The 27,856-nt window shown below is 37.8% G+C and overlaps 1 protein-coding gene across 5 annotated transcripts in view; it reads left to right on the forward strand.

Moving 5' to 3' along the window:
* LOC131427342 (cGMP-dependent protein kinase, isozyme 2 forms cD4/T1/T3A/T3B) overlaps positions 1-27,856 on the forward strand; it is a 554,292-nt gene that overhangs the window by 56,791 nt on the left and 469,645 nt on the right. The window contains exon 1 of one of the 5 annotated variants that reach the window (XM_058590438.1): positions 2,126-2,184. The exons of the other annotated variants lie outside the window; for them this stretch is intronic. The gene's annotated coding sequence lies outside the window, so the exon portion shown is untranslated. Of the gene's footprint in view, positions 1-2,125; positions 2,185-27,856 lie in introns of those variants that run through there. 5 annotated transcript variants of the gene reach the window in all.

Raw genomic sequence — 27,856 nt, forward strand, 5'->3', positions numbered from 1 at the left:
AGAATTTTTATTTGAATCTAATTTTGTGATAATTGGTTCAACCATCTCTGAAAACAGTGAGTGCATATTTTTTCTACATTTCTGGTGTATCACTTGTATCTCCGGAACCGGAAGTCAAATCAGGATGAAATTCAATAGCAGGCTATGGGACCATAAGACGCTCATCATTTGAATCTAATTTTGTGGAAACCAGTTCAGCCATCTCCGAGAGATGAGAGTGCGTATTTTTGTAACATACATAAACACACAGATCCTTCGGGTCTTGGCTGAAAAGTCGGTTTTCACAGTGATTGCATAGTCTTTCTATATGAGTGAGGCAAACCACGCCCCTAAATCTATATTTTTATACCTATCAGTTTTCAATTCCGGAGCCGTATACCGATGAAATTTGGTAGGGTTATATGGGATTATAAGACCTTTAATTTGAGCATACGCTTGTGAAAGTTGGATGAGAGGTCTCTGAAAAAATCGATTGCACGTTTTTAGTTCATTTTGCACATTTTACTCCGTAACTCCCCAACTGGAAGTCGGATTCAGGTGAAATCCAATAGCAATCAATGGGCCTTTGATTTAAGTTTTAGTTGAACAAAATCTTAATTTTTTTTGCACATTTGACTCTGTTACTTCCGAACCGGAAGTCCGATCCGGGTTGAGAACCTATGCGACCAAGAGACCTATCATTTGAATCTTAGTTTGTAAAAATCGGTTCAGCCATCTCCGAGAAAATCGACTCATCAGTGTCAAAGACGAAACCTAAATTTTCTTTGACAAAGTTAATCGCTTTGAATAGCACTAAAACTCCGTAGAAGATTCGTCGAATTTGTCTCTTCATCCGTGTAAAACAAATGGTTTGTCGTATTTAAAACGTGTGCGAATTTTCATTTAAACTGAACAAAGTCGATCCTAATTTGATCACTTTTTCTGCTGTTTATTGCTGGAATTGCTCATGTGACTAATTTCGTTTGTTTTTTACGCTTCGTTTGCGACTCATCAGTGCATTAGCAGTGTATGTTGAACCGATAATACCACCTCGTGGTTCAACATAAACCTCTTAGCAGATGTAAAGTAGATGCTCTTGGTATTTTTGTTTTCGTCTAAGACGTCAGTATAGAAATTTTACTTGGGTGCAAAATGAGAGAGATGCATTTACTTTACGTCTGTTTAGAAGTTTCTATTGAATCGCGGGTTGCATTAGAAGCTTAGCACATAAACTGCTAATGCACTGATAAGTCGAATCGAAAAGTAAAAATTAGTGAAGAAAGTCGTGTGCACTTATCACAAACCGGTACCCTTGAGGGATCAAAACCCCTGAATGACTATTGTTTTCTGCATTTCACCGAGTTACTGACACAACTCTCTCTTCAATTGACAGCCGAGGTAGTCTGTCATCATTTGGAAGCACCTTCACAGTCTCACAACCGATCGGACCGAAATAGTAAATGGTCTCAATTGCACCCACACAGACACACCGGCTGACTGGTTCTGATAGTGAATTAGTGTCAACTATAATAATTATTAATAAACCGATGAATCGACCACAGCACAATAAATAATACAATCAAGTAACTTGGGCTGCACCAAACGGTCGGAACGCGCCGTGAAGGAAGCGACGCCCGTTGCCCTCATGATTCGTTTGGTTTTGGGATAGCCGCCAATCAATTTGTGCACGCGATAAGTTCGGTAGTGCCAAAGGAGGGCAACAGAACAAAACAAACAGTAAGAAGGAAAACAACAATGCCAACAATAAGTAGTACTTTAGTACTTTCCACTATCGAACTGGTTTCGGCTGGCGGACCGGATGGGAGGGGGGGGGAGAGGTTGTACAGCGGGACAGTTGCTGTCCCACTCATCATCGTCATCATCAACTAGTAAGCTTGAATACTACCACATAATGAGTTCTCGATTGAACTCCCCGAGTACTCACCCGATTGTATACTAGCATCGACATTCCCGACGCCCGCTGCCGTCGCATCGCGTCGCGTCGCTGCCGGGCAACCGGGCGGACAGACGGACGGACGGACGATCGGTTCCAGAGCAGGGCGGGTGTCGAAGCCGTTGTTTCCAGCAGTACAAGCGAATCGGGCACCAATAAAATATTGCTAAAAACAAGCCACCGATTTCAGTGCGTTTTTCACGCTCCTTCAAGTTACACCACGCCGAGGAGTCGTCGGCTTTCGGGAAGTGGTACGTATTGGATTGATAGTTCCAGCTTGCTGGATTGTGTAATTGTAATGATTTCGGTCTTATCAATTGCCTGAGGGAGGGGGGTTGCGTTTGTTTGGAGATGAGCTTCAACTAGCGTTGAATACGGAAGCTTATTTTTTTCTTCTACTTTTCAACGATTAACTGGAAGTGCACAATTGCATGTTAATTAGTGATTTACTGATTGGTGTAATGAAGTAAGCGGCTTTTTCAAGTGCTGGAATGTCTATACACTGATATATGTTCTGAAAAATAGTGTTGCGAAGTTCTAAATAATAGAAAAAATGAATATCGCACATTCCTACTTTGAGTGATGATCATGGAGGACAAACGCTGGCAGTTAAACGATTCTTGATTCTTTCTGGAACTGAACCCTCTGGACGAACGAAACACGAGATCAATATCGCACTCGCACTACTCTCCGATGTTTTCTCCGAGAGGTGTATGATCATAGTACTCGGATCTGTGTTATTGATCTAAATTGAAAAAAAGATACCGACGGAAGCTGATACTGGTGGTCAGAGTGAACATGACTAGTTTGTGTTTGTATGCAGAACTATCCCTAGCTCTTCTGATTAGCATAAAATGCATTTTCAATTGAAAACTAAGTATCGTCAGTGTGAGTTTGTTAATTGAATGCCGCCATCGATTGTGGTACGTTGTTTGTTTAGCATTTTCAGTATCTGATTAGCATTTTTTGATAGGCAACAACACACTTCCGAAGAAAAACAGATGTTCAATGAATAATTTATTGTGAATGGAGGCGAACACATCGAATACTGTTTTGTTCTAGCGAGTCTTACTAACCAGTTGTCGTCCGATCTGGATTCTTAGTGTGAGTCGGATTGTGCAATGGGTTTTTACGCTAAGAATCTGTTGCGAAGTCTAGTGAAACAGCATGATCCAATTTCACAAATGAATTGTAATACCAAATATTTTGCTTCTCCAGTTTCGGCTGAGCTCTGCAATAATAGTAAAACGTAGTTTTGATGTTTCAATTTTTTCTGTCGATACCCAACTATGAACGGAATGAAAGCGACGGAGGAATTAGAAAACGAAAACTTAACTTGTAAGTCCTCCAGAGTCATTATTCGAACTTGGAAACAGATAATCTATAGCATAGAATAGTTCTAAATTCTTTTAAAAGAAATCGAGGAAATGCTCTACCAATTAAGCCACCTTGAAAATGTTGAAAGCCTATATTTTTAATATGGTAACATAGGTTTTAGGCCGGGGTGAATTTGAATGATCGAAATGATCAACCAGATTCATGAATGCATCGTATGTCGTGTCAGGTTTTATAATCCAGAATTTTGGCATTTAGCTATCAGTAGTACCTGTTTTAATCCACCTAGTGATGTAATGATGCCTTTCTCATATTGCTTATATTTCCAAAACTTTAATTAGAATATTCGGCCAAGAAATCAATCTTGAATGAAATAACTAAATTCCTTTGGGTTTGAACTTACATAACCTTTTCAACTTGTAAACAGTTATGTCAAGTTGATAAGAATATTTTTCTTTTTCATCGTCGCACTAATTCATTAAACACACATTCAACAGCAACCTATGAGACAAAAGGAACATTTATTTTTACTCAAATCGTCTCTGAGAAAATTGAGTGAGTTTCGTTTTAGAGTGTTTGACCACTACCGGTAGTTCTGGAATCGGGAATTAGGAACCAGTATAGCCGAAGTCGGTTCGCTTAGTAAGTAACTAATATAGTCTACAAATTAAGTCGGTTTTGAGCCAAATTTAGAAGAATTTTACCCTTTCTTGCATCGTCGCTCTAAATGAGGCGTGTATTTTTAAACTCACTTTACCCTATGAAAGCATGATGAAATTCAATAGCAACTTATGGGACTAAGAGATTTTTTAATTTTTGAATGACATTATTTGACACATAGTCACACACAGACATTGCTCAGCTTGATGAACTATTCCGAATGATACAGAACACTTAGCACTCCGGGCCAATTTCTACTAATCAATTTTTCAAATGATTTCATCAACTTTCTATACAAGAAAGCCAATAAGTGTACTTTTATAGAAAAGCATCGTTATCATGATTTTGTAACAACACTAACAAGTAGGTATAATATGAATAAAAGACGTACCGATGCGTACCAGTTTTTCATCATTTTGAATGACGATTGTGATCTTGACGAACTGAGTGGAATGGTATATGGCCGGGTGTCATATACCTCGGTTGTAAAGTCGGTTTTCACAGCGATTCCATAGCCTTTGTATATGAGAAGGGCAAAACAGACAGAATAAGGTTGAAGAAAAGGATTCGTGGCAGTGAAATTACCACGGAGATGGAACTCAAAGAAATTACCAAGGAGATGGAACTCGACTGTGCACAGTGGTTCAATAACCCCATTGATAACATCATAAAAGCGTGTTGTTTCAGGTATATTTTGTGCAGCAAAGTTTCTCATAATGATGGATCTTTTGAAGATTTGATTTATATAATTAATCCCCCTGAAAGTAAAATAAAACATTATTTGAGCACAGGGTCATCATAGGGTTTAATAACTTCGACAAAATTGCATAGAAAGTCATTTGAAACAAATTTGCAATGGTTAATATACCCGTAACTCAGGTAGAATTGATGGTTTAAAGTATTTTCTGAGAAAGGTCTTCTTATTATTATGTCAAATGCCATGGTTACGAATATATACTTAAATCTGATGTGACGGACGGTAAACTTTATCGTTGCGAGCGTCAAGGACAGGGATATTTTAAAAGAACGTAACTCTCCTGCAGACGTGTGTATTTGTTTATTTAAAGCAGAGAAAAGCCCGGTGGAGTTAGTTTCTATCAAACTTGCTTTCCAACAGGCATAAAACCTCCTCATCTTTTACATCAACAGATTGCAGTCATCAAAATGATACATTTCACTTAAACATAGTATTCCTTAACTAACTAAAACTAAAACTAATTAGATAGTACCCCAAGGAACAATTTCTTGATAACGTCTCGTGATAAATTAAAGTCGAATGAATTGGAACAGTGGTTGAATGTTCGGCACATACTGGCAAAAGGCTCGTTATATCCATAATTAGTTCTAGCATAGGGGTCCTAAGAAAAGAATAGTTTCTAAGATTACGGCGATGGATATCAATTTGTAAATGCTGTAAGAGCTCGGAGCAGTCTATTCTTGATTGGAGGAAATCTGCCACAAAAGTAGCCTTGCAAAAGTTTGCGACGAAAAGAGATGACGGAGCATTTGGAGGCGTTCAAAACCGTTCTGTTGATATTACACCAATTAGTCAAATTATTCAACTGCTCTTGTAGGAACTCAGCGTCAGCTGTGGATTTGATGACACGAAATAATTTGAAGTCATCGGCGAACTTGCACTTGATTGAAAAATTTAGATCGTTAAGATAAAGTAAAAATATAAACGGTCCAAGGTAACTTCCTTGAGGAACTCCAGAGGTAACAGCGAATGGTAGGGTTGTACAGTCTCCTATTTTCACTATCATTCCGCGACCAGTAAGATATAAGTACAGCCAATTCAGAAATGACCCGTTAAATCCTAGTTAAATCAAAGTTAAATATGAGATTGTTATGTGATGATTAATCTTGTCGAACGATCGTGTAATTCTACCGCGGTATGGAGACTCCTTTGAAGTGGTTTTATATGTAAGTGGAGAATAAACAACTCAGGATTATGTGAAGAAACATGGAAACTTACTATCTCTCATTAAACTGAAATGATACGAACGAACTTTATTCAACAAACCTGAACCTTCAACCTGCGCTGTACTGTGGTGGAATATGTTAATTTTTTTCACAAAATTTACACCTCCACGAATACATTTCACCAGCCATTTCCTGTCTGTTTTCTCATTAGGTATTGCAAATGATAAAGAATATTCAAATAGAAAATATTTAAATTCTTTTTTTTTATAACCATTGATGGGTTATCCATTTTTAGGTATAGGACACATTTTTATATAGTTTATGTTTCGTCTTCGAGCTGTCTGTGCATAACAGTTTATGTTAATCTATTGCCCTTATTACCGGTGTCACTACACGGTGAAAACAAAGTGAAGTGACTGTGACCCTTATTATGGGTATCACTTCACGGTGGAAATCAAGTGAAGTGAATGTAGGTCCTTTTTACGGAAGTCGCTTTAGAGACAAAAGTAATTACTTGGATGAACTTGATGTCATTATGAACATCACTCCACCAACATTTTGTTCTAAAAAAATAGTTTTTTCCAGCACAGTGATCACTTCACTATGCGTGATACTGGTAATAGGTAAAATCAAGTAAAGTGACATGTAAGTGAAGTGAATGTGAAAGTGAGAACGGTAATAAGGGCCTATGATGCCACTTAGCAGTTCAAAGTAAACTACTGAACAGACATGAAATTTCTGCTAGTTTGTGACAACATTGCGGTTTATGTTGAACTTCCGCATAAACTGCTATGCACTGACAAGTCAAAGACAAATTATATAATTCTGTTGGGTTGGTTCCGATATTCCACGAAATTCAAAATCCTAAAACATTTGAAAACTTCAAAACCAAAAGTATGTTTTACTAATATTTTGCTACCACCGAAGTGCTTTATAGTTATTTGTCCTACAACTACTTTCAATACTAGACGGTTGAAATGCTCTCCTATTTTGTAAAATGATTATTTACAACACTATATTATTGATTGCTACTAGTCAGCAGAAATCCTCTGTGAACTAGACTGGTTGAAGAATGGAACTTTGATCGAGGTCGTATTTTTTTCCAGTAATTCATTTTTTGGTTCGTTTAACGTTTAGCTTTTGAGCATCCTTTGAAATTAACAGCTGAAAATGTTATAAAATCAGGATCGGCTAAATATTTTTTTACTAGCTATGCAATGGCTCTGGCATTTACTGTTTAACACAAACCCTATAAACTATAAATAAAAATTACCCAGGAACTAGGAATCAGCACTATTGGCTCAAATGAAACGTCCCCCTACTTATTCGTAGATTTGTGCATTGCCGTGGCTTCTTCTCATTTTCCTGATGGGAAGGAAAGGATAAAAAGATCATGGAAGAAATGTGAAGTGGCTAAGGTAGGAAAACAGCACAAAACAAAAAGTGATAAATCGTTCTGCATCCACGAAAGGATGCTGAACGATCTGCAGGTGCCAAAATGTACATTTAATAAAACCGCCAACTCCTGGCAGGATTTAAAGATTTTACAAAAGCGACACCATTCTGCATTCCCGGAAGAATGCAGAACGATTCGCAGTATGTATGAGTAGATGTAAATTCGGCAGGGATGCCAAACAATCTGTTAAAGCCATTTAAAGTCAATACAGAAAGGATACATTCACTCCCGGGGGTGTGAAACGATAGAATATTCTTAAATTTTAGCTCCCCATACACAGATTCAACTATGTATGGAGAACCAAAAACCCGCATACGTAGTTGCGTCAATGCTGGACAGTTCCGTATCAGATGATATTTAGTACCTTAATCGCATTCACACAAATCACACAAATAATAACGCTGAATAGTAGCTAAGTGATAGTTGAGATAGCAATTTTGAGTTAGAGCTCTGATCGGAATCCTGCCATGATGCTTGGAAAAATGTAATATACATTTTGACATTTTCAGATTCAAATCTGGTAAAAATGCTATTGTATAAGCGCAAGTTTGCAAGTTTCGCCAGTAGCTGGCATGTCTAGAGTTCCGACCATTGAGAAACATCTAACGAGTAAAATGCCGTTTGGTTCATGTTTTTGCGTGGAATAGTTTTGGAATACGTATGACACCTAGTTGAAATACCTGTTTTTATCCATCTAGTGATGTAATGATGCCTTTCTCATTTATAATATTGTGGTATTCTATTCAAAATGTTTCTCTTCGATTTTTGAAAGAAACCAAGGGATTGTTTGTGCATTAAATATTATAACATACAGAATGAAACAGTGCTTTGCTCGCGTAGGTCATTCTCAAGAAAACGAAGTGGGTTCACTATTATATGCACTTCCGGCACCGGAACCCGAGAACCGGTATAATCGAAGTCGAATCGTACGGCAAACTAACAAAATTCTTGCTTTGCCATACGCAGTCGTTTCTTTGCAATTTCAACATTCAAACGCTCCAATGACGCTATATAATATTCACTGTTAATGGTATTTCCTTTCTCAAAATAGTTGATAAATATTACACAACGCACATCCAAAAATACCGAGGTCATAACTTATCTAGCCGATTGTTGTGCTTTCGGGACGCTTTTGACGAGGTTTACCAGCTGCTGTCTACTCAGAAAACTGATCGTTTTGATTCCGGAGTGAAATGATGAATCCATGTTTTATCCATTGTCACATATCGACGCAAAAATTCCGGTTTGTTATGTTTAAACGTGGCCAAACACTGCTCAGAATTATGAACATGTTCTCGTTTTGGGTCAATAGTGAGTGAACGCGGAACCCACTTTGAACAAAGCTTTCTCCTAGTCATATGCTCATGCAATATAAAGCTAACTCGTTCTTTTGATATCTTTACGATCTCAGTTAGCTCACACAACTTCACTTTTCGATCATTCAAAACGATTTAGTTGATTTTTTGTGTGTTTTCTGATGTTACCGCCTCATTTGGACGTCCATTGCATTCTGCATTATCGGTGTCTCTACGACCACGTTTTAAGTTAGCAAACCAACGTTTTATTGTTGTTTCTGATGGAGTGGAGTTGCCATAACACTTGTCAAGCCATTGCTTCCCTCGAGCGGTATTTTTTCCCATATACAAGAAGCAAAACTGTAAACCTGCTGTGTGACTGCAATAAAACTAGCGCCATCTATGCGTGAGGCCCGGGACTTTTCAGCCCATGTGTTATAATTTGTATGAGTTTTTTTCTAGCAATGTACAGTAAAAACGGTTTTTGATATTTTTAAATTTTTTTGAAGGAACCTGGCCTTAAATGTGCATTTTGGCACCTGCAGATCGTTCAGCATCCTTCCGGGAATGTAAAACATTTTTTTCTTTTAGTTTTGTGTAGTTTTCCCACCTCACCCATTTTACAATTCTCTTCCATGTTCCCTTTTTCCTTCCCTTCCCATCAGGAAAATGATGAGGCACAAATCTTCAAATAACTACGGGAATGTGCCACTTGGGCCTATAAGTTCTGATTCCTGATGTGTTCGGATTGAATGTGTAAAAGTTTACTGTTCACTCCAGTCTTTTTTGAACTTTGAAAGTTCGAATAAAAAAAGTTTTGGTTTGATATCTCAAAAATTCGTGAATCATCGAGTTATGGTGTTGTCTGGGGAAAAAAATAAAAAAATATCGACTTTAAGACTTGTGACTTTAGGATTTTTCTGATGCCAAATGTTTTAGGAATGCCGGAAACGTCATTTGGTGTTTGTTACTGCAAACAAAGAATTGTTTTGTGAAAATTTTCCGAGTCCCAGAGAGCCGACTAATTTTTTTTTGAGATAATCGAAAAACTTCTGGAATTTGAATGAAAAAAACGCATTATTTTGAGAATTCGCATAAAAAACTGCATAACTTTGAAAATTTGTATAATAATGTCGCATAAACAAACCGCGGAAAAATAAAACTCAAAGGCTCTTATATTTTTTTCAGAGTTTCAGGGCTGACTTTCGGAAATCAATGAGATGACACTCGTTAGAACCAATTTCAAAAACAAAAGAGTTTTGGTTGAAAGAAATTTTTGTCCCATGATAATATTCCATTAGAATGGTTCATTTTACTCTTTTGACATCTACTGATATGTATAGAAAATATACGGTAGGGGTCAAGAGAACAGTATAGACATTACAGAGGAAAGTTAGGCTCATACGCGAAAAATCGACAGAAATTTTGTAATTTGGGCGTTTCGGCCAACTGAGCTAGTTTTATGCTGTTGGTGCACATTACTGATTTTAGCATTTCTTTACGTTTCGTCTTAGACTCTTCAGTACAGAGAAGTTCAAATTGAACTGCTTAATGCAAAATGTCGGCAGTTTAATTTGAATTTGAACTACCCTGTATAACATGAAACGTAAAGAAATGTTGAAATCGGTAATGTGCACCAACAGCACAAAACTGGCTCAGTTAGTGAAAACCCCTAAATTATCAAAACCTGCGGTAGGCAAGTGCAGTCGCCAGTGCGTTTTCCATCGGGACATCAGATTAGATATTGCGCTTCGGCACAATAGAAAAAAGTGTTTCGCAAATAGCGTTAACTTTATGTCTGCTTGGCGGTTCAAATTGAACTGCCGAGTGTTTGCATTAAGCAGTTCAATTTTAACTACTATACACTGATGAGTCTAAAACGTAACGTAAAGAGAAATTTTGGCTCAAATCTACCAGTGTACAAATTTCCAGGTGACACGATTTAAGCGTTCCCGGTAGCTAGCTACCTAGAGCAAAATATGTATTATGAACTAGCGGATTAAATGCATTCGGTTAAACAGAAATTTCCCGGTTTCTTATAGTCGCGTTCGTTTCTCCCCTTCCTAAGTAAATCTGGCCAGATTCGTGTATCAGAAAACTTTACGAAAACTTCGCTGATATTTTTAATTCAGAAATACAGGTACACTTTATCATGGTAGCCATTATTATTGTTTAAGAAAAAGGTACTGTCATTCAGATTAACTGTAGTAAAGACAAACCTCGACTCGAACTGAACCATTTTTTTTGCTAATTTTGAGGCTACAATTGACTCACACTCAATATTGATGACTGAACAGTCTGATTTCCATGTTACGTTTAACATTTATTAAGTAAACTTACCTAATTTCATGTGCTATGATTCCAAACAAATACAAAGTGTTGTCAATTTTAAAAACTAAGTGGTAAAATGTAATTATCCTCCGTTCTTTCGGAACACCAAATTCAAGGTGTGTTCCTGATAACAAACACGTGAAGCTATGCAAAACATTTTCTTGTGCAAACAAAATCGACGGTTGCTGATTGACCTAAAAAAATCGCTCATTGCGTACGTTTATTGAACAGCCTTCATGGTTTGTCGTTATTTCCCCCTACACAAAATGAGTGCATTTGACAATCACACATCCGAAAATTGATGTTGGTGCGATAGTAACTAATTAAAAATAATTGATAATTTCATCTGCTTAGCATAAGAGAGGGACTGCAGGACGGATGCTCTGAGATAAGAGCTGATTTTTTAGTCAAACTAGGTCACATACGGCACATGTTTGTTGAGGATAAGTTTACCTCTAGCTGCGGGGCACTAAAATTCCAACTACTAACTCGATCGAATGATTCAACAATCGGCTCTTTGCGATCAGCTGTGCAAAATTAACAACCGATTAATCCGATCGCAGCCAACCATTGACGGTCGGGTTCTATAGGTATTATTGCTCGCCAATTGAGCTCCGTTTCTAGAAATGTCCCCAGGCTGTTCGCGTGGAAAACCCCAACGACGTTGAAATAAAAGATTAATCTCAGCCAGATGCGGTCCGCGATTCATTGGACCAAGGGGAGGAATAGAGCTTTGCCATTTGAAAATGAAGAACAAAAAAAAACACAGCATTCAACAACTTCATGATTCATTGCCATTGCAATTCAGTTACCGGAGCCAGTTTTGAACCTATTTGAGACCCCAGCAGGCTCCCGGCATGCTCGAGTTTGTTTTTTCGATTGATCCAGATTTCCTTTTTTGTCCACCGACTGACAGACGCACCTTCTACGACGAGGTGAAGGCACTGCTGGTGAGACTTTCCATATATCGGAACATTTCGTCATCGCCGAAGAATTTCTGAGCAGTGGAAACATTGCGGAGTATGTTTTTCACAAGTGTGTCACGTCTGGCATTGGTGATATGAACTGGTTTTAGGAAAATTATTTGTGTTTTTTTATGATAGACAACTGACAGACAAAAATGATTACCCAAAATTCATAAATAAACACATATATATCGTTTTCGTTTGATGTCATGCCTAACCGCACGTTGTTGAACTGAAAATCGAGTCAGTTTTAAACCTGGTTTTCATATCAGGTTTGCTTAAACCCCCGTTGCCAAAAGCGAACCCAATACAGTTTCGTGAAAAGTGTTTGTTTGATAAAGCTACCCTGGGTCAGTTTCAGTTTTCTCAGGCGAAAACGATAATACGCAATATTTTATCATAGTTGGTTAGCTCAATCTCATATCCTAGGGTAAATGCCCGCATCTTGGAATTCACGCTGCTCAACGAATCCTGTGTCACACCGACACCATTTTTCTTACACACTTTCATTCATTTTTTCTTCAAGTCCATGTTGATTTTTAAGCCTTTCCTTCATAATCGCCCAGAATCTTTCTATTCAGCAATCTTCTGACGATTTTGGCGGATTTGCCTCCTTCGGTACAAAAACAACACTCGTACCACTCAATCACCGGTTTCACTTAATGGCATGATGCCAGATCCATCCAAAACTTACAGAAAGAAAGGGAGCAGCATCCTGCTCTCGAGAGATCGACCAGTTGGATGACGAGGTCGGTCCAGTGATGCCGGTTGAAGGGTAACTTCCGGTTCACTGGCGCCTAAACGACCCAAAACTGATGCTACGTCGCGGAACTACTCGACTAGTCTCCGCCAAAAGATCTAGTCTACACCGACAGAGGGTTCCCCGACGAGGGAAGTCCTCCCGAACCGACACTTACGGTACGCGTCTACGACCCGACCGAAAGGATGCATAAGTCGATCCAATGATTCCGGTTGGAGCGTGACTTCCGGTTCACTGGCGCTCAGACGATCCTAGCGGTACCACGCGACGATCTACTCATCTAGTCCCCGACAAAGGATCTAGACGGAGAGTTCCTCGGCGAAGGAGAATCTCCCGACACCGAGTCTCTAACACCACACGGGACACCCGATGGAGTGCCGAGGTCGGTCCCGCGATTCCGATTGGAGCATGGCTTCCGGTTCACTGGCGCCTCGACGACTCGAATCGGTGTTGTGGCGGCTATTCGACTAGTCCCCGCCGAAGGATCTAGCCTACACCGACGGAGAGTTCCCCGACGAAGGAGGCTCTCCCGAAACCGACGCTTTCGATACCCGTCAACGACCGACCGAGAGGATACCTGGGTCGATCCAGTGATTCCGGTTGGAGGATAGCTTCCAGTTCACTGGCGCCCTGACGATCCTAACAGTTTAACGTACTACTCGTCTAGTCCCCAACGATGGATCTAGACTACTCCGACGAAGAGCTCCCCGGCGAAGGAGGTTCTCCCGGACCGACGTTTATTCGCTGATCCCTCTTGAGCCTACTACGGTTGCACGCGGCTAGCGGTCGCGGCTGCCTGTTGTTGTACCGCACTCCATTTCCGCTGCAATATGCCCGCAATTTGGGATGCCGCGGTCGACACTGCGTTCCAGTTCTCTACGCAGTGGCACATTCTCTGGATCAGGTTCTCCGGTGTGGTGTCAATGCCGCATGCCTCCAGTAGCTCACACTTTTGAGCCGCGAAACGGGAACATGCTAACAAGACGTGCTCTGCCGTCTCGATCTCGTCTAGGCAGCCAGGACATACAGGGGATGTCGCGTGGCCGAACCTGTGGAGGTACCATCTGAAGCACCCGTGGCATGTGAGGAATTGCGTCAGGCCGAAGTTCACTTATCCGTGAGATCTATCTAGCCAACTCGAGACCCTAGGTATGAGTCGATGTGTCCACCTACCCTTGGTTGAGCTGTTCCACTCTTGTTGCCATCTGCGTAGAGAAGCGGCTTTGGAGTCCCTACGGGCGTTCCGGTCTCCTCGCATGCTGTAGCACTCCGCGTCTTCCTTCACTATCAGACCGATAGGCATCATGCTTGCAACCACGCAGGCCGCATCCCTCGATACAGTGCGGTATGCATTGATCACGCAAAGACGTAACCTTCGTTTACTAGAGCGCACAGGCGAGCTGTTGGCCATCAATCTAGAGAGCGCCGCGATCGCTTTTGATGCGCGCTTGCAGGCGTATTCAACGTGCTTGCTGAAACTGAGTTTGTCATCAAGCATCACACCCAATTGCTTCAGTGATCTCTTGGAGGGGATCACGCAATCTCCGGTATGTACCAACGCCTCCTGTTCTGATTTGCGGTTGTTTACCACCATCACCTCTGTTTTGTGGTGCGCGAGTTGCAGTTTCCTGCTACGCAGCCAGTCCTCTACCAAGCAGATTGAGTGTGATGCACTCAGTTAGACCTCTTCTATGGATTCGCCGTAGATTGTCAGTGTGACGTCGTCCGCGAATCCGACTATCTTGACACACGGAGGGAGCCTCAACCTCAGTACTCCATCGTACATTATATTCCACAGAATCGGGCCCAAGATAGATCCCTGTGGTACTCCAGCCGTGATTTTCGGTAATAGTACCAACCTCTGCCTTTTCCAAATGTCTGGGAACATACGCTCATCCAAACATCTCTGCATGACCTCCGGTTGTGTACGGCTTGCTGAATATAGCCCACCTACACATCGCTCGCCATACCAAATTCTTTTTGGCAAATTTGTCGACCTTGTTCTTCTGGAACATTCAGGCGGGTCTTGACGCGTTATTTGTCCATTGTAGTCTGTTATAACCGTTCGGTTTATTGTTTGCTGCATGATCCAGGCGGAACGAATTGACCTTCTGGAACACGTCCACTTTTTTCACTCGCAGGCGGCATAACATTCTATGTGGAAAACGAACGATTGAAAGTACTTTGCACATACATTTATATCAATATGGATTTTTGATTTTTTCTCCCGAATTAATGAAAGATTGCATTCAAAGATTATTTATTCGGTTAGTGCATATGGAGAAATTTTTTATACATGTGGGATTGTTTGACTCAGTGTACTGATTGGAAAAGCTGTCATATGCATGCATAAAAATGTGTAGTGTATTAGTAACTTTTTTTGCCACCGCAGTATTACTGTGATGTCTCTCGTGAAAAAGTGAAAGAGTGATCCATATTGTTATATAATACATTTCATTTTATTCTTCTTAATTAAAATAAAACCACATTTTACATGTGAATTATTTTGTTGAGTTTATTATTTAATTATTAATTTTTTTTTCTTTGTATTTTTTATAGTAAAATATTGAAAAAATGTTCTGTGAAATCTACAAGCCTATCGGAACAAAACTCAGCAAGTTATGGGCTTTGCTTACCTAATACAGCGAAAAAGTAAGAGTTCGGTGCAGAGGTCCTAGATTTCTGTTTCGATTGACTTAAAAACTTGACAAAACATTCTTGAAATGTTTCATTATAACAAAATACAAGAGAAAAAATGATTTTTTTTAAATGTTAGATCCTGCGGGCTCCCTAGATAAATTGTTTTCTTCGATTTTATAGACAAAAAACTGAACGTCGAGGTTTTATGTTATCTCAAAAAACTGTTTTCTGAAAAATCTTGACTCTGGGACTTATTCATGATAAATGTCTTAGAATTACATGAAACCTGGTTGAAAAAATTTTATGCAAAATATCACAATTTTTCGTCCCTGAATCAAGAGTATTGAAAATATTAGCACATTTGGCATAAAACAAATTTTTCGGTTTCGGAAATCTCAAAACTGTTATACGTCTCAGAGTCAAATTAAAAAAATCGAAATGACACCAGATCTCGACGTTTCAGATAGTTCTAAAACATTTGGTATCAGCATATTTTTTTTCGATTTTGGAGATCTTGTTGAAATTGTTTCAAGAAAGTTTGAAAGTTCGAAAGTAGATTTTTTCAAATAAAAGTTTTTTTTCGAGAGTACACCGAATCTAGACGTTCCATGCAAGGTTTTTGGCATTAAAAAATCGATTTCGAAAATTTTATGACGATTAGACATTTTGACTAGCATATAATAAGTTCAACGAAAAAACTGTTGCACTATTTAGATTGAGCCAATTTAACGAAAATGAAACCAACCGAAACCTGTGCTTCTGTTACTGCTGTATAAGAAATTCAATTCAAATGGGAAGTAATACTTCTAAAGCAGTAAAATGAAACATTCATTATGATTGAATTTTTGTTTTTGTTAATGTTAATGTCATTACAAGTCGATGAATTCGGTTATATTTTTAAAACGTTGTAAGTTTTTGTTCTCCCGTACACGCTATATGAAATCAAACAAAGCACGCTGTGTGCATCGTTCGCAAGGCCGTGCTGTTTTCTTCTTCCGTACCAGCACGTACCGGTTTTGCATCGTCATTTTGCATGACGGTTTGAAAGTTTTGACACTCATCGCCCTATAATTTCGGAACCGGAAGTTGAATCCAGATGAAATTGCATTCTATCTTTTAAGACAATGATAACTTTATTTTAGATTACGATTTGTAAAATTGGTTGTGAAATTTTTCTTCACTAATATCGGTGCTTTAGGAACCAGAAACCCAAAGTAAGTTCATATATTCATCTACTAACAAGATCTGCCAATTAGATGAATTTACTAGCAAGTTTTATAAAATGTTGCACCTTATTTCGCCATCGCTTGTAGAAAAATACTCATGAAAACGAAAAAAATTCACTTATCGCGCTGTAGTACCGGAACCTGAAGTTGGATCTTGATCAACTTTGCGGATACTTTTCAAAGACCTTTCATTTGCATCTTAGTTTGTTAAAATCGGTTGAGAAATTTCCAAATAAATCCTCTCATAAATTTTCACATATTATCCCGTTATTCTGGAACTGGAAGTCGGATAAAGATGAAATTCAATAGTAAACTATGGGACCATAAGACCTTTCATTTAAATCTGAGTACGTAAAAATCGGTTCAGCCATCTCTGACAAAATCGAGTGACGTTATTTGTCACATTAACACTTAAATACACGATTTATTAATTTTTAGTTGGTTTGACGTAAAGCCGTCGTAACAAAGTTCAGTTTTGCAATGACTGAGCGGAAACATATATTGGAGAAGCCAAATGAATGAAAAACTAATAGAAAAAGATACGCTCAAAGACAGGACTCGAACCTGCGTTTTTATGCATTCCGTAAATACATACATAAACACGCATACACACACAGTCATATGCTCAGTTCGTCGAGCTTAGTCGAATGGTATATGGCATTTGGCCTTCCGGGCCTTGGTTCAAAAGTCGGGTTTTAATCTGTTTCGAAAAATTTCGAACTTTTGTGTGTCGTCAACTGTATGAAGGTTAGACATTTTTATCTCCCATTATCCTCCTCAGCACTCATGTGTGATCGGTGCCAATGGACTCGCTTGTGTTTTCAAAATCTAGCTTCGGTGTTGTTTTTGTTTTTTTTTATCGCGTGTTCGAAATCGAACACCTCACACAGTGTGCTTTGTTCGTAGAGGCGGTGTTGTGTTTTCTTCTTCCGTACCATGTACGTACCGGTGTGCGGTGTGAATTTTGGACACTCATTTGGAAATCAGATTCGCATGAAATTCAGGAGTTATGTTTGGAAACCTCTAATTTGAACTCAAGTTTGTAAAACTTGGCCAAATCATCGCTGAGAAAAGTGAATTCGCTTAATTTTTGCATTTGTGACAACAATTTCTGGTTCTTCCGGAACCGGAAGCTGGGGACTTCTATATCCGGAATGGATACGTTCGGTCGATAACTGATGAGGCCTATCGATTAGAACTAATTTGAATCCCCATTTTTCCGTGTTTTGCATCACTACTCTGTATAACTGCTTCGAACGTTCAACACTCTTTTACCTGTAATTCCGGAACCGGAAGTCGAATTCAAATGAAGTTTAGAAGTTTAGTATACCTTATGATAAAAAAAGAACCGGAATTTTCATTTTAAAATTCCCGCGCTTGTCCAATCGGTAAACTTTTATTCTCTCAACGTTGGCAACACTTTTATACACATTCTGTCAAATTTTGACGCATATCGTATGATTAGTTTTTGTTTGACGTCTATACAAAGAAGTTGAAAAATTTTCGTGTGGCGATTTTTATAATGGATGAAAATTTAGAACAACGTGCGTGCATCAAATTTTGTGTTGCAAATGGATTTAAGTGTTCCGAAACGTTGAAAATATTAGAAAAGGCCTTTGGTGAATCGTGTCTAGGAAAAACACAGGCATACGAGTGGTATAAACGCTTCAAAGGTGGTCGTACAAGCTTGGATCATGATGAGATCACTGGCCGCCCAACAACAATCGGCGAAGCAAATCGTGTTGCAAAATCGTTCTGTACAGATTAGAGAGATTGCTGTGTAGTTGGGCATCTCTTATGGATCAACCGAAAACATTTTAACTGATGTTTTGGGTTTGAAACGCGTCGCTTCTCGGCTGGTGCCAGAAAAGCTGAATGCGCCGGCTCACACAGCGTTGGTTGTGTCGCAGTTTTTGGCCAAAAACTCAACCAATATCATCAACCAAGCACCGTACTCTCCAGATATGGCCCCGTGTGACTTTTTCCTCTTCCCCAGACTCAAATTGCCATTGCGGGGAACGCGTTTTGAGACCATAGAGACCATAAAAGAGAATTCGCTGCGTGAACTAAAGGCCATACCTTCGGCGGCCTATAAAACTTGTATGGAAAATTGGATCAAGCGTTGGAATGCATGTATTGCCACAGGAGGAGAGTGCTTTGAAGGCGATAATAAAGAAATTTATTAAAAATTGGAATTTCGCGTTTTCCGGTTCTTTTTTGATCATAAGGTAGGACCATAAGACCATTCATTTGAATCAAAGTTTGTAGAAATTTGTTATGCCATCTCTGAGAAAAATGAGTAAGTAATTTGAAATTGGAATTTTTACACTAATCACCCTGTAATTCCGGAACCGGAAGTCTGATCCGAACAGAACTCCGAACTCATATTTGCTCTGATTACAGAGACTCAACATGGATTTATGTATTCAACCTCTAAAAAATTTACAATATTTCTTAAGCTCTTCTCGAAGTTGAATTTCAAGGAGCATATTGAATTTACTATCTCCAAAACCTCCAAGTAGTTAGGATTCATTTTAAGCGTTACTAAATACTTTGAAGATGTACACTGCTAGAAAGCACTTTATTGCGCTTTGGTGCGCTCTACGCTTGAGTATGCTTCGGTTGTAATTATCTCTCATTGAAACTCTATTCTTTACGTTTCGTCTTCGGCTCGTCACAAAGTGGTTCGAATCAATAAAAACGTGGACATCAATCAGTAGCTGCCAAACCGTTCTTTTAATGCATGTAGTTGCTTTGAAGAAATTATTTACAAATATATACCGCGTAATTTGATCCTATCATTAATTGTTCATGACCTACTTTGACAAAAAATGTAACCATTACTTTTTTTTCTGAAGAGATAGAATTTTTTTTCTTCTACAAAGTTTTAGAACTATTAAAAATAATTTACTTTGTCAAATATACCAAAAGTCTAGGTCGCACCGTTTCGGATATACAAAGCGTTTTTATGGCAACTCCCTTAAAATCAGTTTTTTATTCATAAATTGTTTCGAGTTATTTTGTTATGCATACTTTGTTTGGAATAATTGTAGAATTTATAAAATCGCATATTTTTGTTGAAGATAGTGCATAGGTTTGTTCTTTCCTGGCAAAGTTATGCAACATTTTACCTTTTTTACCTAGGATAAAACCTTGCACCGAAGCGAAATATGCAACTTTATGCAGCTGATTTTTACAAAATTTGTAGGAAAAGATGTGCCCAATATCATAAAAAAAATCTAAGTGGAACACGGTGGAACTTTTTTTTTAGGTCTTTTCAAAGTTAGTTTTAATTACTGAATTATGGCAACCCCCTTAAAACTAGTTTTCTAGTCATAACTTGTTTCGAGTTATTTTTTTATGCATACTTCGTTTGTAATAATTGTAGAAAATATAGAATTTCATAATTTTGTAGAACCTAATGCTTAAGTTCATTCTTTTCTGGAAAATTTATGCATAATTTTACCTTTTTTTACCTAGGAAACCTTGTGCCGAAGCGAAATATGCAACTTAATGAAGCAAACTTTAATAATACTTATAGGAGAACATGTACCTTATAAAATTTATTTTCCAATGAGAATATCTTTAGTACTCTTCGTGTGACTCATTTTCACTATGGCCATGCTGAAACCATGAATGGTTAAGAAACAGAGGGCGTCACGCGTCTGCTATTTCTGTAACTCACTTTTGCAGTGAGCGTCGCCCGATCAACATCTCGTCTTAAAAATCCTGTTGCTTCGCGATAACTCAATTTATTTACACGTTTAAACATGAAATCTCTTCGTAAAGGTTTGTACTTTAACAATACTTTATCATATTTTGTCTAGAAAACATTTTTCCATTTTTTAAATATGAAGTTTTGATAATTTTTCGGATTTTCAATAATAAAAACTAAATTTGAAAAGGCCTAAAATTGCATCTAGTTCCATTTAGATTTATTCTAATATTGTGAATTGTAATAAGTAACAAAATAAAAATCGCAACAATTTGTTTAAGTTGCGCGTGTTTTTGATAATTTTTCGGATTTTCAATAATAAAAACTAAATTTGAAAAGGCCTAAAATTGCATCTAGTTCCATTTAGATTTATTCTAATATTGTGAATTGTAATAAGTAACAAAATAAAAATCGCAACAATTTGTTTAAGTTGCGCGTGCAAGCATGAACTTGTTTATGCATGTTTACGCACGTCCAGTGTGCATAGCATGTATAGTAATAATCCATGGGGTATTTCACACAAAGCCTTTTTTCAACAGCCTGTAAAATATAACAAAGATACAAAAATTCGTCCAAGGCATGAATGTACGGTTTTTTCTTAGGTTTCAAATAAGCGATTCCATAAAACAACCTTTATAGTTTATTGAATGAAAAATGTTAAAAATTAATAAACAAATAAAAAAAATCCAAACTTGGGCACGAGGAAAAACAGTCGTGAAAAAACGATGACAGATGTTTTTTGTAAACTCCTAGTAGCGTCTGACCCACTGATTTCGAATATTTATTACAAACCTATCAAAACTGGAAAGAAATTGTCACTGGAAGCAATTGATATGCTAGAACTTACAACAGAACAAGAAATTAGCGATACGGAAAACTCGGACGATAGCGTGACTGATACTGATTGATCGAATGCAATGCGACTAAGTGACATATTGTAATGATTTATTAGGTAACATTAACTACCTAGTTGATTGATTAGGTTGGGAAAAGTTACTCATTTAAATGCTAACTTTGTAGTAGATACTTAGGTAATAGAGATAAATTCTACGTAGGTAAATCCAAAAAAACTGTTTTTAAAATAAAGCGAATATCTCAAAAGATATATTTTTTTACATTATTCATATCTTCAGCAAAAATACTTGAAATGTTTTTTTCTTTGAAATGAGATAGAAAAAAAAATTTTTCGTCAAAAACAAAATTATTTTTTTTTTCGAAATCGGTACTACCCCCTTAACAAAAATTAAGGTGCTACTTTCAAAAGAAGCGTTATATAATTTTGTAAAACTTCTTCTAAGACACGTTAGCTCTTAAAAATCAGTCTGAAAGTCTGTACAGACTTGTGACCGTCTTTTTCCAGTTTTGGACCACTGTGCGCCCTCTGTTTCTTAACCATTCATGGTTTCAGCATGTCCATAGTGAAAATGAGTCACACGAATATTACCCGAAATATTCTCATTGGAAAATAAATTTGATAAGGTACATGTTCTCCTATAAGTATTATAAAAGTTTGCTGCATTAAGTTGCATATTTCGCTTCGGCACAAGGTTTTCTAGGTAAGAAGTAAAATTATGCATAAATTTTCCAGAAAAGAATAAACTTATGCATTAGCTTCTACAAAATTATGAAATTCTATATTTTCTACTATTATTCCAAACGAAGTATGCATAAAAAAATAACACGAAACAAGTTATGACTAGAAAACTAGTTTTAAGGGGGTTGCCATAATTCAGTAATTAAAACTAACTTTGAAAAGACCTAAAAAAAAGTTCCACCGAGTTCCACTTAGATTTTTTTTAAGATATTGGGCACATCTTTTCCTACAAATTTTGTAAAAATCAGCTGCATAAAGTTGCATATTTCGCTTCGGTGCAAGGTTTTATCCTAGGTAAAAAAAAGGTAAAATGTTGCATAACTTTGCCAGGAAAGAACAAACCTATGCACTATCTTCAACAAAAATATGCGATTTTATAAATTCTACAATTATCCCAAACAAAGTATGCATAACAAAATAACTCGAAACAATTTATGAATAAAAAACTGATTTTAAGGGGGTTGCCATAAAAACGCTTTGTATATCCGAAACGGTGCGACCTAGACTTTTGGTATATTTGACAAAGTAAATTATTTTTAATAGTTCTAAAACTTTGTAGAAGAAAAAAAATTCTATCTCTTCAGAAAAAAAAGTAATGGTTACATTTTTTGTCAAAGTAGGCCATGAACAATTAATGATAGGATCAAATTACGCGGTATATATTTGTAAATAATTTCTTCAAAGCAACTATATGCATTAAAAGAACGGTTTGGCAGCTACTGATTGATGTCCACGTTTTTATTGATTCGAACCACTGTGCGTCAGTGCAGATGAATGAAAGCTATAAAACAACCCGATCATCAAACCATAACAAGTTAATAACAAAAAGCTGTTTTCGTTACAACTGCTGATATAAGTTCTGTCTCGTTGGTAGACAAAATAATAAAATTTTTATATGGTATGTCGATCGGGAAAATGCTGGAATCGTGTGCATTACAAAAACTGTAGTTGTTGAAAATGAAAGTTTCACAGCTGTATCAATTCCGACCTTATTTCCAAAACTGAAATAAACCAACGCCATAACGAACAACGGCATCAGCAAAAAAAAACTCGCGAAACACATATTTGCATCCACAAAACTGTCGGCACTAATAGCGCCGATGTTTACGACATCCAATAAAACTCGCAATTTTTGTCACACCATTCCGAATGTGCATCAACCTCTAACCCAAATATCGCCTGCGTGCGCTGCAACGCGCGAAACAACGCTGACTCAGCCCCTTCCCTTGGTGGCCTCGAGGCGGAATCGAAAGCAGTCCGGGGCCGTTAAAATTTTATCGCAACTTTAAAACATGTTACAATATTTTTATTACACGCATTTTAGTGTGCCGCATTTCCTGGGTGATCAATTCTTCCCTCGTTGACACAGTAATTAAACATTCATATGCAGTGCGGGCGCCCGATGCATTGCGATGCCTGCTTTTGCGTGCATTCGATGACGCCTCTGATGATGCCCGTTAGCGCCTGGCCAGGGTCCCCCGACTGCACGGTAGCAAACCTGCGCGTACACAGACTCCGGTCCGATCAATCGATTCGAAATTGAAACCCGTCAAAACTGCAGCCCTCCGAAAGCATTCGTGTGTGTACATGATTAGTACATAAACGTTTAATTGATTACGATTTTTTTTCCTTCTTCTATAATTGAGAGATGAAAAAATCGTCAATTGCAGGTTGCCGAGTGTCGCGAGTATACTTTTCAAAGCGGAAAGCTGACCGCGTTGAAAACCAACCCCCAGCGGGTTCTGTGTTCGAATGGGGGGCTTTGATTTTTGTCACAGATTAATTACAATCATTTCCAAACGAGATCGATAAAAGCTAATGGCGACAGCTAACGGAGGTGGTTTTGTATCGATCGAAGGGGACGACAAATCTCCGAACTGGATGTGTGTGTGTGTGAAGTTAGAAGTAGTAAGTTTTGCTTCAGAAACCGATTTGCCGATGTTGAAAAATTTGCTCAACATTAATGAAGTGGAAAATTCGAATTCATCCCTGGTTACGATGCAGAAAATTTTCCCACTAATGAATGTCGTTCGCGCAGAAGGATCAGGTTTCAGCCTCAGCATCTGATTTATGAGCGCAATCTACTGGTTCTGTGTCCTACACCATAACTTGAGTGATGCATGTGCCAGTTCGGTGCCTACGGATCATGTGTCGATGTACGTTCGGCTGATAGGAAACCGTTCATCAGAACGGCAGGTGAGCGGTGCGCTAAACTACCGTCGATTACGGATATGGAACGAAATAAACTGAGCTTAAAGAGCACTATTAGCTGGATCTGACGTAAGTTGTTTAGTTTGCAAAGCTCACATAGGAAGGCTATGCAATCACGGTGATCTTTATTCACAACACACTGCCGACGGTTAATGTACCACTCGAATCCGTTCGTCGATTATTTCGATAAATTGGAAAAATGAGGGTGGATAATGTCAGAGACATAACCGAATTAACACGAATACAAATAGTTTCCTCTAATTAAATTCAGATGTACTGATCAATAAAATCCATTAAAATATCTGACACCACTTGCATAATCTAAAGTCTCCAAAATACATTCAAACCAAACCGCGAACGCAAAGCAGCTGAATGTTGGTTTTATTTGTGTTCGTTTGATGCGAAGCATTGCGAACGGTTCGCTAAACTTACTATTTTCATTTTCGATTGGCATATTTCACCAGTTGAATATTTCTTATAGCTTTTTTGTAAACATTTCCTACGTCATTGTACACTTTTCAGTGTACTTGGCTCCAATGCAAACGACCAACAGCTGAATGCTAATGTAATTGTTCTTGTTGGAAGCGAAACCCACACTACGAACGGTGCAAAAAATGAATCCCACAGCAAATTTTTTCCACGCTACAGTAAACACTACGTGAAATGCGAATGGCGTACGAAGTCAGTATCCAAAAGACCGATTTGCTGATACCGAAGCAAGGAAATATTGTAGTAATTCTTTGCGAAATATGGTGGAGACTCTAAAAAGAACCAATAATTAACCGTCATTTCGATGCTGCACAATATTGATGTCATTTTCTTCGAATGTACAACGCAGGAACAGCAGAGTATTTCTTCTTCATTTGAAACTAAAATCTGGAACTGAACGCTTGATATTGTATCTTGAACTTAATTCTAAATCTGTAACTATATTCAAGAACTGACCAATTACATACACAAAAAGTAGCGCATGTAACGCTACGTAACACCTATAATTTACAAAAAAGTAACACATGCAACGCTTCGTAACACTTCTAATGTACCAAAAAGTAACGCTACGTAACACCTATCACTTATGAAAAAAGTAACACATGTAACGCTAGTAACACCTACAACGTATGAAAAAGTAACATAGTAACGCTTCGTAACAAAAAAGTAACGCTACGTAACACCTATAACGTACAAAAAAGTAACGCTGCGTAACACATATAACATACAAAAAGTAACACATGTAACGCTACGTAACACCTATAATGCTAGTAACACCTACAACGTATAAAAAAGTAACACATGTAACGCTACGTAACACCTATAGTTTACAAAAAAATAACACATGAATCGCTACGTAACACCTATAAGGTACAAAAAAGTAACGCTACGTAACACCTACAAAATACATACAAAAAATAACGTATGTAGCGCTACGTAACACCTACAACGTACAAAAAGTAACGCTACGTCACATATATAACTTATGAAATAATTTACGCTTTCTAACACCTATAACATACAAAAAGTAACACATGTAAAGCTACGTAACACCCATAGTTTACGACAAAGTAACACATGAATCACTACGTAACACCTATAACGTACAAAAAAGTAACGCTACGTAACATCTATAACTTATGAAAAAAGTAACGCTTTCTAACACCTATGACATACAAAGAAGTAACATATGTAACGCTAGTAACACCTACAACGTATAAAAAAGTAACACATGTAACGCTTCGTAACACCTCTAATGTACAAAAATGTAACGCTACGTAACACCTATAAGGTACAAAAAAGTAACACTGCGTAACACATAACATACAAAAAGCAACACATGTAACGCTTTGTAACACCTATAATGCTAGTAACACCTACAACGTATAAAAAAGTAACAAAATGTAACGCTACGTAACACCTATAGTTTACAAAAAAGTAACACATGAATCGCTACGTAACTCCTACAAAATACATACATAAAATAACGTATGTAACGCTACGTAACACCTACAACGTACAAAAAAGTAACGCTACGTAACATCTATAACTTATAAAAAAAGTAACGCTTTCTAACACCTATAACATACAAAGAAATAGCACATGTATACGGACGGATCACGAATTGAAGAGGCTACTGGGTTTGGTATATTCAACACTAATGTTTCGGTCTCATTTAGGTTTCAAGTTAGCAACAGTTCATTATAGTTTGAGTGTAATCGTCACATTATCTCCAAGCCATTATTTTCTTTTCACAGACAATCTGAGTGCAATTGAAGCCATTCGCTCAAACGCTGCTGGCAAAAATGAACCTTTTTTCTTGGGCAAAATAAAACAGTGCCTGAACGTCATATTGAATAATAATTATCAAATCACAATAGTTTGGGTCCCGGCTCATTACTCCATTCCACGTAATGAAAGAGCCGATATTTTAGTGGTGGTGCTATTGAGGGTGAAATTTATGAGAGACCAATTGCTTTCAACGAATTCTATAGCGCGTCTCGCCAAAGAACACTTGCCAACTGGCAAGCTTCTTGGGATAAAGATGATCTGGGTCGGTGGATGCACTGAATTATTCCTAAAATATCGACAAAGGCATAGTTCAAGGGGCTGGATGTGAGTAGGGACTTCATTCGTTTGATATCCAGGCTCATGTCCAATCACTACACGTTAGATGCACATCTCCTTCGAATTGGACTTTCCTAGACTAATCATTGTGCTTGTGACGAAGGTTACCGCGATATTGACCATGTTGTTTGGACATGCGTGGAGTATCGTGATGTCAGATCTCAACTAATAAATTCCTTGCGTACCCAAGGTAGACTATCCAATGTCCCAGTTCGTGACACTATTGCTTGTCGTGACGTTCCTTACATGAAACTTGTTTATTATTTTATTAAGTCCATTGGAGTTCCAATTTAAATTTTATTTTATGTTAGATTGTTTTCTCTTCCGTGAGTTCAACCAATAGCCAGCTATCTTATATTAAATAAAAGTGATGAACTGATACAAACAAACCTGGAATAGTTATAAGATCATGTACAAAATAAATGTATTTCATTTAATGTAATTTATAATAGCAACTCGCTTGATAAAAACAGTGTTTAGATTAACTAATGAATACCAACATACTAATATGATATTCGAAATGTATTAGGTTTAAAGTACTATGTATTGTGGATGCCACGGCGAAGAAAAACTCTAATGGATGCCACGGCGAAGAAAAACTGTATATTTCCTATGAAATAAACGTATTTATGAAAAAAAAGTAACACATGTAACGCTAGTAACAACTACAACATATAAAAAAGTAACACATGTAACGCTTCGTTACACCTCTAATGTACAAAAATGTAACGCTACGTAACACCTATAACGTACAAAAAAGTAACGCTGCGTAACACATAACATACAAAAAGTAATACATATAACGCTTTGTAACACCTATAATGCTAGTAACACCTACAACGTATAAACAAGTAACGCATGTAAAGCTACGTAACACCTATAGTTTACGAAAAGGTAACACATGAATCGCTACGTAACACCTATAACGTACAAAAAAGTAACGTTGCGTAACACCTATAACATACAAAAAGTAACGTATGTAATGCTACGTAACACCTACAACGTACAAAAAAGTAACGCTACGTAACATCTATAACTTATGAAAAAAGTAACGCTTTCTAACACCTGTATAACATACAAAGAAGTAACACATGTAACGCTAGTAACACCTCTAATGTACTAAAATGTAACGCTGCGTAACACATATAACATACAAAAAGTAACACATGTAACGCTTTGTAACACCTATAATGATA

Source organism: Malaya genurostris, chromosome 2 (genome assembly GCF_030247185.1).
Source record: "Malaya genurostris strain Urasoe2022 chromosome 2, Malgen_1.1, whole genome shotgun sequence".
In the NCBI taxonomy this organism is placed as follows: Eukaryota; Metazoa; Arthropoda; class Insecta; order Diptera; family Culicidae; genus Malaya; species Malaya genurostris.